At 48.4% G+C, this 11,584-nt stretch overlaps 1 long non-coding RNA gene across 1 annotated transcript in view; it reads right to left on the bottom strand.

Moving 5' to 3' along the window:
• The window catches only part of LOC127387942 (uncharacterized), a 50,229-nt gene extending 45,548 nt beyond the window's left edge, over positions 1-4,681 (bottom strand). The window contains exon 1 of the long non-coding RNA XR_007890239.1: positions 4,201-4,681. This is a non-coding gene — a long non-coding RNA (uncharacterized LOC127387942). The remainder of the gene's footprint in view (positions 1-4,200) is intronic.
• Between the last annotated feature and the right edge of the window lie 6,903 nt (positions 4,682-11,584).

Raw genomic sequence — 11,584 nt, 5'->3', positions numbered from 1 at the left:
AGGGGGTCCCTGATTGCTGTTACTCCTTGGCAAAGAAGAAAAAATACGGTATTCCTATCAATTCTCTGACTTTTAGTCATACAGCTGAAAAGTCAGTTTACTGGAAAGGAACTGACAAAATATTTTAGATAGTTGCTGCATTCATACAAAAATACACCTTTATCTGAAAGAACCATAGTTTTAAAACATCCTAAAAGCAATCATTGCTCAGACAAGGTGAACCTAGCATATCATTTCACTCAGCTCTGCAACCAGTTCAGCCTTCCTACCGGCACTTACATCCAAACACAGATCTTTTTGTGCCAGACACAAATCAATACATTTTAATCTAGCTCAAGAACATTACCTCTAAATAATGTGCTGTAAACCAAAGGAAAACTAGAAAGATATGAAAAGTGCTGTACCTGTACAGTCATTTATACTGTGCCCGAAGCCTGTTCCAACTCAACAGGAGTCTCCCATCGATTTTCAGTCCCTTATTTCAGCCCTCATTGTGTTTTGCTAGTTTAATGTAGTTACACTTCCTGGTAGACTTTGTCCACTGCTCCTTATAGGAACATTCAGCTATTTGCTGTATGATTAAAAATATTTGTGGAAGCATGAGCCGCGTAGCATTTTGATCAAACATACAGACTAAAGAGCTCCTACAAATACCACAGCAGAAAACTAATCCAGCACCACAAAATAATTTTTTACTTTAGTTTTTTAAAAATATCCCAAGTATTTTAAACAAATTAACCAGATGATTCTACATGATTTTACTAGGGATATTGACTTCAGTGAAAGTCCTGCCACAAGCAATAATGGTAAATAAAAATAAAAAACTAAATCTGAATGGATCAAAAAGATACAACTGATGCTAAAATTGCCATAAGCAAATAACCTGCTTCACTCACCTGAGTGAAAGATGATGAGTTTGATTTAAACATAGACACTTGCATTAGGAATGCAACTGCCTGTTATAACCCCATTTCCCAAATCAAACCTGCCAATAATCAGAACTATAACGGCTCAACAACTCTCAATAAAATATAAAATTAAGAAAATAAAAACCCAAACTTGAATAATTAACTATACAATTTTATAAATAGAAAAAAGTATCCTGCTGCTGTGGTGCTGGCATCACATTTACAAATCTTGATTTATTAATCATACGCTATTTACAATGTTTCTTGATTTGTCTTGCGGAGCTGGTCAAAATAGATTTTTATTCATCACTCACATTATCTAGCAGATGAGTATTTTGGGGTATTTCCTACATGGTAGTTCTCTCAGATGTCAAGCAGAAACTACATTTGCTCCACTAGGATTTTTTTTAAATGTGCATTACCTTAAAACTTAAAATTCTACTGCAACCACCTTCTGTTACAATGCTCTGTGCTAATTTGGGTATAAATTTTCCCTATTCAAGAAAGTCAAAGAAAGGTGAAATTTTCAGTGCAAAATAATACCAATTTGCAGAAGGAAAAAAAAAAAAAATATATATATATATATATATATAAGTTCTTCTTTCAGAAATAATACACTTCGTCCAAGTCTATATCTAACGGGAGCTGTTGGAGCTTGCTTGGTCTGCAACCTGCAAAGGTACCCTCTTGGGGTGTCTGTCCATTTTTTTTTCCTACAAAGTGTTAGTAAAAATCCCCTTGAAATAAAATTGAGCAAGAGATGTACAGAAACATCTGAGTAGAGTGTTTATCAGCTTCTGATATTCTACATTCTGATGGTAAAATGTGAACAGAAAATGGGCCTGAGAAAGAATTCCAAAACTTAAAGCATTTGGTTTATATTTTTTTACCAGAAGTGAAGTGTCTGGCACATCATTCATTTCCTCCTGGAAGGCGCAGATTTGAGGACATGTTCCACCCCACTCTAAGTTTAGAAAGTTTCAGAATAAAACGGAGCTATTCCCAAAGTCCCTGCCCTCTAGGTCTGCCTTTTAGATAATGAAGTTTCTGAAGGTGTTGCTCAACACAGACTGACAAAGGAGGGAAGAAAAAAAAAAAAAAAAAAAAAAAGGCCGGGGAGGTGGGGGGAGCAAATAGCAGAAAAGCATATGCTTTTGCATTTCTTCTGAGTTTATTCAGAATTATATCCATCTGGGTGACACAGCCAGCTCCCCAGCAAATTAATGGTCTGATGATTCAGGGAAATGTAGAGCTAGGTTCTTAGTTGTAAAATGGATGTAACTGAAGAAAGGAGTGCATGGAGGTGACTCTAGTTTGGTAGGACAGACATTTTTCATAAATTAGGTATTAATTTGGAAACAATAACCTCCTAATAAAATGCCAACGTTACAGCAGTTTTATTAAAACACATCTTCGAATAAAGGATCAAATTCTCTCGAACTCAGCTGCAGACCGCTGAGGAACCTGAGCAGAGGCATCATTTATTAGCAGCGGCGACTCATTAGAGAGGGGGAAATTGCTGTCGGCTGTGAACTCGGCCCTGCTTCAGCAAAAGTTTCGCCTGAGGAGCTCAGGATCGGCCCCTCGCTGTGCCCCTTCCCCCTTCCGCCCCGCCGTAGGGAGGGAATGGCTCTCACCTCTTCCCGAGGGGAGAAAAGGACAGGAGCCTGCTCTTGGGAAACGCTCCGTTGTCTCTAAAACAGCAATCCCCGGGCAAGCCTGCGTGAGCAGGGCAGCAGTATCCGCACATGCTCAACAAATGATCGGTTAAAACACGCGGTTTCCTTCTCTTAGATTTCTTTTTTTTTTTTCTGTTTTTTCTTTTCTTTTTTTTTGGAGGGGGCTGGGGAGGGAGGTGTGGCGTGGTTTTTTTGACAGCGACTTCTGGGGATTAAGCCTTCTCCAGAGTTTGCCCGTGCCTTGTCATGTGAGTAACGTCCTGCACAACTTAACGAGATAAACTCTGACAAGCTAATCAGGCAGGGCGGGGGGCCGCGCTTCCCCGCACCCTGCCACCGCGTCCCCGGGGCCGCCGCCCGGCCCCGCGCCTCTCGCTGCCGCCCGCCAAGCCCAGCCCCGCCGCAGATCGATAACCGCGCCGGCGGGGAAGCCGCGGAGCCGCCCCTCGCTCCCTCTCTCCCTCTCTCCGCCCCCGGGCAGAGCCCGCGGAGTGGCGCGGAACTAGAGCCGCCGGGCCCCTGCCCCGCAGCTCCAGCTCACCCGCGGCGCGGGCAACCGAGGGAGAGGAATCATTAGCATCCGGTTATCGGGCTCGTTTCGCAAGGGCGGCTTTCGGCGGAGGGGCAGTGCCCTGAACTTGGCGCTACCCGGCGCCCCTCCTCGCCCCTCCGGCGGGACCGTCCTCCCGCCGCCGCCCGGGGGGCTCCCGGGCCACGGGGCAGCGCCGGCCCCTTTCGGTGGGAGCCGGGTGCTTTACCCGGAGAACTAGGGTGTCTAATTTATCCAGTCCTCATTTGCGAACTGTCTCCTGATAAATTATGTCAGCCTAAGGTCAGCCGGACTCAGCGGTTCTCTTCAATATCTTAATTTTTAAAACAAGAAGCAAACAAACAATTTAAAAAAAAAAAAAAAAAAAAAAAAAAAAAAAAGGAGGGGGAGGGTGGTGGAGGAGGGCGGGGGAGAGAAACCAGCAAGTTATTCAAATTCAACCTCATCTGAATAATCGTGAATTTGATCCAGTCAGAGCTGCAGACTGTACATTAAAAATAAATATCCAGGAGGCATTTACTGTAGTTGATTAAAAAAAAATATCTAGGTTTAAAATCCGCGATGTCTCTTCAACCCCTCCCCCCAAATATGAAGTGAGTTTCCAGGTATTGCACGAACCTTGCGGGGTGGTATCAGTGTGCCTGCAACATTTAGGTTGAATGTCTGAATCCCCCCCAATCATAATTGTATGTTCACAAAGCACATATGGCAGCTGCATTCTTTGTATAGTTTGTTATGGTCTGGTGTGTAATGTAAATATAAAGATCAGACCCCAAACAGTCTCACTCTCCCCGTAACAACCAAAAAAAAAAAAAAAAGTTGCTTTGCAAACTTCAGAAGAATGACATTAGTGCCCTGCTACTGTCTGAGCCAGCAATGATTATTTGGTCTGTTTGCTCCCATTCAGAGTTAATACACGACAATAGTTTTACTCTGTGCTGCTTGACGTGAAACCACTGGGGTTGGGCAATTCTGTTCCAAACAAATACAACTTCTACACCCATCCCTTGGACAGCGAGTCGAGAGCTGAACGAGTTTTGCAATGGAGAAAAGCATCACTTACCACGGCGGGGATCTAGATCTCGGCAAATGCTGCCAGTAGGTCTGAGAAGTGAAAAACTGGAAGGGAAGCGCAAAAGGCAGAAAGTTGGAAAGGGGGATTTGTGTGTGTGTGTGCGCGTGTGTGTGTGTGTAAAAGCCAGAGGGAAGTGCGAGCACAGCGCTCCCTACTCTCCCTGGTCGCCACCAAAACAAAGATCCAGGAGTTAAGGGAGCAAAGCTGTGCCAGATCTACACACACACAGCTCCTCAGGGCCAAACCTCAGCTTCTCACTCACTCCAGCTAGCGACAAGGGTTAATGCTCCGGAGGGACAGGCTAGCCGGCCCCTGACACCATTGGCTAGGAAAGAAATCAGGTTTAAGGTAAATTTACAGGCTCCTTGCGAGTAACAAAGGCATAATTTTAAATTGGATATAATAACAACAACAACACCGATAATAAAAGGAATAATACTAGAGCCCATCCTAGTCCAGGGAGCTAAAAAGTAAGGGCACGTCCCCCACCCCTGCCCCCCTCAAACGCTCCGCGGTCCCGTCCCGGCGCAGGAGCCCACGCCCTAAGCCTGCCCCAGCCCTCCCGGGGGGACCTGGCGGTCTCTGAAATACAGCACAAAAAAAAATGCTGAGGGAGAAACGTAGCCACGGAACCACGAGCACTAAATGCAAAGGTTCAGCTTCACACTTGGAGGAGATCAACAGTTTTCTTGGGAGTCAAATGATGCGAGCGAGGCGGGGGCGTGTAGCTCAGTTGTGTGCCCAGGTGCCGCTGTCACCCTGAACGCCCTCCGCGCCCCCCTGCAAATACCGGGGAGCTTCCCCTTCGGCTAAGGGGGAAATGGAAGAAAGAAAAAAAGCCTGGTTGGAAGGTGGGGGGGGGGGAAATTACGTCTTCATACACATCCGTGTAAAGGTTGGAGTAAATGGTGCCCACAGTGAGAGCCCGAAACAAGCTTCCACTTGGGGAACTGAGGTCAGGATCTGCCCTTTCTGAAAAGAACAGGCGGCATGATGGACATCGGCTTTATTGTCGCCTCTTGTAGTTGGTTGGGGCGCGCAGAGAGCCTCAGCCAGGCGGGGAGTGGGGCACAGTCATTCAAGGTGTTGGTCGGAGGAGCTTTCACAACCGAGCCTCTGCGCACACACCGATGGGCTCGCTCTTACCGGTAGCTCCGGGCAAGGAGGAGAGGGGACGCGATGGAGAGGAGCAGGCTGTGGCAGAGGGGGAGAAGGGGAGAGAGGTTGAGGAGAGGGAATTGTAGGTGAGCAATTTCCAGCCAGCCTCGCTCCACCCGGCAGGGCCTTTCTGGGAACTTCGGAGGTGCCGGGCCGGGCCGGGCCGGGCTGCGCGGCCGCGGACGTGTCCGCGACGGGGCAACGCGCCTAGGTGTGCCAGGGAGCCCTCGGCGGGCTAGTGCTTGCGTCCTGCCACTCCCTACCCGGCTCTGGAGGCAAAGAAAAACCCACCTCATTAGCAAGATTGAGAAGCACATTTCTGATAACATAGGATGTAATTTTGCCACCGTACAAAAGGCTTAAAAATCACTTTGTGCCGCTGAACAATGAGTGCTGGGAATTACCACTGCAGCCTACAAACGGAATAAATGCCAAGACCGCGCGTTTGTTCCTCGGATCTATCATGCGATGTCAATATATCAGCTATAAAATATGATGTGCCATACAGTATAATGAGATTTTACTAAGAGGAGCGAGGCAGAAAGGAATCCATTACAAGAACCTTTCTCCCTTCCCCCGAGACTGTACTTTTCTGGCGGCTGCGCCCGTTCGGTTTTACCACATAAGCCCGCGAAAAGCCGCTGGGCTGGGGGACACGGCAGCCGAGAATTGCTGTGCGGAGGGAGACAGTGAATTGCTAAAGGCCCCGTTAAATGAAGGTGGTCGCGTTTGCCCCACACGCCGGGGAAGGGGCCTGGGCCCACCGATGGGCGCGGGGAGATGGGGGGCGGTGGCAGCAGCTCCGACCGGGCTGGGCCGGGCGCGGGGCGACCAGCACATGCGGCAGGACCACTGCCCTGCGCGGGCGCGGAGGCGGGCGCAGTTACCTTCTGGGGGGGAGGGGGGGAGGGGGACGGGGTAGACGGGGGAATCATAAATATTCAGCAGCACGTGGAGCCGGGGCCAGCGGCGGGCGCGCATGCGCAGCCGGAGCGCGCGGCGGGCGGGAGGGCGCGCGCGCACCGCCCCCGCGCACGGCCGCGATTTCTAGGAACCGTCCCCAGGCGGGCAGCCCCGCACCTACCGCTGCCCCCGGGCTCCCCCCGAAAGAGGCGATGTCAAACACAAAACACATGTCCCGGCGGGCAGGGGTCCGGGGATGCGGGGGCTCGGCTGGGGTTTGGTTGGGCTGGGGGTTGTTTTTTCCCCTTTTTTTTAAATATTATTTTTGTTTCAGCTCTTGGCCGTGTTCTTCACGGGATTTTTGGAAGCGAGAAAGATGCGAAAGGATCTTCAAGCCCGTGCCAATCCACAACTTTTCAGGTGTTTTGTTTTGGCTGAGCAAAACCTCGCCCACGTCTCGCGAACGGGCGGGTGTGGACTTGGTCCTGAGTGTGCCCCGCTGGGCGTGCGCTGCGCCGCGCTGAGCCACCCGCGCACAGCCCGCGCTGCGCTCGGGTCCCGAGGTGTAAACACATCCACCGCCACAGACACACACACGGAGCATTTTTTTATTTTTTTTTCATAGCAGCTTCATAGCGAGATAGTATAATCGTATATATCTAAAAGGTAATTAATTTGATTTATTATACTTGAAAAATCCTGTCTGCAGTACGGGCGTCATCTGGAAACTTCATGCTATTTTATACTATCGTTCTAAAGCCGAAATAAATGTTACGAATTGATGACAGCTTCCAGCTGCATGATAAAAATAGCCACTTCGCTTCACAGGATCGTGTTTCTTGTTATCGAAGATGAACCAAATCTGACCCATAGAGTTCAGCAGAGGAAAAAAAAAACAACACCTTGGCCATATTTAATATACAATGCACCCTAAAGCACAGCCTCTTTGCGCTGAAACGGAGCCCACCTTAGTACGTTCAGCAAGTTGAAGAAATCTATCCTGATCAAAATAGGAATCTCAGTTATGAATCTCTCCCTGTGAATTTGGGAAATACACCCGGTTTGTTGCAAACGCTATCCTTTGTACACAAGCGTCTGTATTAAATAACAGAGGTTACGTGAGCCTTCACAAATACACCTCCACGTAAACACACGAATATGTGTCTTGTAATAAACACCACTCTTTCTTTACATACAAATATATAGATAAAAATGTATATATATTTATAGATACGTAATGAAAACAGTAACGCTGTGATTCCGGTGAGCGTGTTTATCTGCAGTGATGACCCTGTCTGTGTCCTGTGGATTACACCCCCAGAACGAGACAGTGCACGTCCCCGCCAAGGGAACTCCCAGACCTGCGGTGGCGGCCCGCGGCCAGGCGCGGAGGACGGGTGCAGCGGAGCCGCTGCGGTGACGGAGCTGCGCGGCCGCGCCGGGCCCCGGCCGGGCCTCCCAGTGATCCCCGGCCTTTCGCCGGCAGCAAAACCCCCCTCGGGAGTGAATCGCCATATTTGGAGGAAAAGGTGGAGGATTTACCGCGGAAAAGCCGCCCTGCCCAGCGTGACTAGGTCCCTGGTTTGGAGGTGCAGAGCACGCAGGTGTGCGCGTGGCAGCGGGCGCTTCCCACCTCGAGCACGAGCGGGAACCCCCGGGAGCGGGTGCACAGGCGTAGTGCGAGGGTGACCGAGGTGCGTATGTGTGCAGATGTAGTTGTACACTTTATATCGGTGGGGCACAACGTGCCTGCCCAGCGGCACAGCCCCCTCCACGGGGATAGCGCTCACAAGTTCTTTCCCCTCTCAGTTCCAGCGGTAAAACGCACATTGGCTCTTCCAGCACCGAGTCACTTGAAATATTCTGCCCTGTGTCAGCAGCCTTTTCCAGAGGAGCTCTCCTTCCCCGTCCTGCCTGCTGGAAGTGGGCTTTGCAGCGAGGCTCCGGCTCCGCGCCGGGGCTCCCGCCGACCCGAGCGCGCTCCGCGGCTCCCTGCGCGCCTGCCGGCACCGGCCCGCAGCCCGGCTGCCTCCCGCTCCCTTGCAAAGTTGCTCAGAAAGGAGCAAGCGCTCTGGACGTGGGAAGACTTCCAAAGTCTGAGCCGTTCACCAGCGTGGCCAGAAAAGCAGTAAATAAAAGTCCCGATGTTACGTGCACCAGCCTAGCGACTGCTGCTTCCTTAGGGCTAAAAGAAGGGCGATAAACAGTCGAGGCCAGACCGGAGCGTGCGTCCCCATTTCAAGGAGTGTCTGCTTTCAAGAAGCTAACTTTGTCTTATGAATGCTGGGCTCGCCTTTTAAAAATTTCAAGCTATCATTCACAACCATTAAAGCGTCCTGAAAGGCGAGTCTTTCGGGAGGGAAGTGAAAGCACCCGATTATTATTTTGCGTTTAACTTTCTGCTTTCAAAAAGCACAAGCATGGCCAGGGGTTGCTGTGTGAGCCCCACGAGCACATCACCCAAGAGGGGACAGCACAACCGCAACCCCCCACCCCAAACAGTCTCCTGCACCCTCCCTCGAGCACCGCCGTGTTGCGGTGGGTATCTTCAGATGCTCCCCGTTGACGGCTGGAGCCTCCGCGGGCGCCGGAACCTGCTGATGGGGGCCACCGGAGACCAGCGTTTTGGCTGTCACGGAGGAGGCAGCGCCCAGCGGCGCGGGGTCTGCGGTTCGGCCTGCCCGGGCTCGGCGCGACCCGGCGGAGGCAGCCCCTGCGTACTGCCAAAGCCCACAGCCCATGCAAGAAAAGTACCCCGAGAGCATCTCAAGAGCCAGGCATTCGAAAGAAAATCATGGTCCCCGGAAAGGCTGAGGAGCCGGGATTATTTTTTCTCCCCGTGATAAAGGGCGCCTTGCTGAAGGAAGTGGACTTTAGAGACTGAAACAGAGCAGAAACAGCCTAGAGACACCTCACAACCTCTCTGCCTGCAAAAATACCCCTCTCACTGCAGGGGATTTCAAAGCACTGCTTCCCTCTCCAGAGCCAAGCGAACGGCGTTAGCATGGCGTGGACTTGAATTCAGCATTAGCAATTCCAGACCCAGTGATTGCCACTAATTCAGAACATATACGGGATGGCGATCAACCACTATTGCACCGTTCCCTCTTCACCCCAGATAACAAGTACAAAAAAAAAAAAAAGGTAATAAATAAGTAAGATAGAACAAAACCCACTAGCAGCAGCGACAACACTAAAATCACTCTTTCTGCTGAAGGACGCTCAAACAAACCTCAGACCAAAAGTTTAAAAGGATACTCATTAACCAAGTACTCCAATGCACACAAGTAACAGATCTGTGTTAAGCGACCACTAGGGACTTTACACAAGTTCAGAGAACTTGCAACACGCATCTTCAAAATACATCGCCCCCACCACGTTTCTCCGGGTGTGTTTTACAGTGGCTCACACTGTCTCTCCGATTTTTTTTAATTTTTTTTTTTTAAGCTACGCACAGGTTTTTCTTGTTTGGTTGTGGGTTGTTTTGTTTTTTTTTTATCGCTGCCTGGTCAAGCCGGCGGGACGGTTAACCTGAAACATTGGCAAAGAGTAACATTTTCGGCGCATTAAACCTTTTTTTTTTTCCCTGGCTCTTTTGCCCGCCGGGTTACATTTCCTCATGTTCCAACACTTTCTGCCTGGGTCCCAGCAGACTCCAACTTTTCCTCTCTCTCCCGACCCTGCAAGGTGGCGCTCTTTTCATGGAAAACTGATATTAGCCTCATAATAATACCATTTTGTAGAAAGTAAAGTCAAAGCGGAGCCTTCCCACGGGTGCTGCAGGGAGCAGGCGGCGATACCGAGCTGGCAGGAGCGAAACCTCAGCTGAGCAACTCAAACTTTTCTTTTTCTTTGGGGCTGAGAGGGGAGTGGGGGTGCTTTGGGGGGTGAAAAATCTCTGAAGGAGATCCCCAAATGTTATGGACAAAGAGAAACACTTGCGGGGTTTCGCTGTGAGGCAGGCGGGCTGTGCTCTGGATGGGTCACAGTCAGAGCTCCGGAGCGCCCGCCTGGGTAGGAGCAGAGAGCAGCTTCCCCGGCACCCCCTCCCCCCCGAGCTGTTAATATGGCTATTGACTCGCTGTACACATAATATTTCTTTAAAGAAGCTGTTAAAGTGTCATCTTGGTCTACTGGAAGGTCAGTTTGTGCAATTCACTCTATGACATATCACAAGCCCTCGCAGCTTTAGCCAACCTCATGATTTGTGTTGTCTGTTGATATGTTGTCTGCTTAATGGGGCGATCATGCAAGCTACAACCAGGAACAAAGCCCAACAGTTCCAACAACCGTAGCTAAGTTAGTGGAAGCAGTACAGCTTGCAAATCTATCAAACTAAACTGCAAGGAAGACAATCTGATTTAGAGAAAAGGCGTTCTGCTACAGTCATTAAGCACAAGTAATTTAGATTTTTTATATTGTCTTCTCATTTACAAATTTACTGTATCAACGCCAGCCAATGGAACGAATTTCTTAAGTAAATGAGAAATAAATAAAAGAGATAGAAAGATAATCAAATTACATAAAATAATTCTTAGCCCCTACATTTATTTTTTAGAAAGCTATTAACACTGGCAAAATTATAATAATAACATAACATAAGAAGTAATTGATTTAAATTAACACGACGTTTTAAGGAATATCAGAAAATAAAAAAGGGAAGGGGGGGGGGAAGAAAAGAAAAGAAAAATAAAAGAAAAGAAAAGAAAAGAAAGAAAAAAAAAAACCAAAGAAAATACCCAAACAACAACCACAACAACAACGGCCTTCGTAAAACAGTGCTTTACTTCTTGGAGCAAAAAGCCCAAGGAAAGTCATGAATCCACTGCCTGAGAATTAGTTATGGTCATAAATGCCTTAAATTAAAATAGCAACTGAAATCTCCTCTGTTTTAAATCTCCTAATACATGTTATCCGAATTAATTTAATTTAGGGACCCAGTCTCTGCAGATTCATGGGCAGTGTTGGAGTGGAGTGCAGCACTTCTCGAGTAACAATTCCCCACATTAATATTTATGTTGCCTATGCAATCTATTTCTGTTATTTTTATGGTTGTTATTCTATGTCTGCAAAGGTCATTTAAATTATACTGCGGCCGAAAATTTGTTTCATAAATTTTGATATAAATACTAATTACACACTATAGTAATGCCAGCAGGGATCCTTTCATTTATCACATTTATATCACCTTCGCTGCTTTAGTGATGACATAATGGAAAGCAGAGAAAAACTGGGATAGTTTTATTCTAATATCCTAAAGCTAGTTGGAGTTGCAGCAGGTTGACTTACCGAATAAGAATTCCTACCACAA

The sequence above is a fragment of the Apus apus genome, chromosome 8 (genome assembly GCF_020740795.1).
Source record: "Apus apus isolate bApuApu2 chromosome 8, bApuApu2.pri.cur, whole genome shotgun sequence".
NCBI lineage: Eukaryota > Metazoa > Chordata > Aves > Apodiformes > Apodidae > Apus > Apus apus.
The sequence above is the reverse complement of the archived record's forward strand: the minus strand, read 5'-3'. Positions and strand labels throughout refer to the sequence as shown.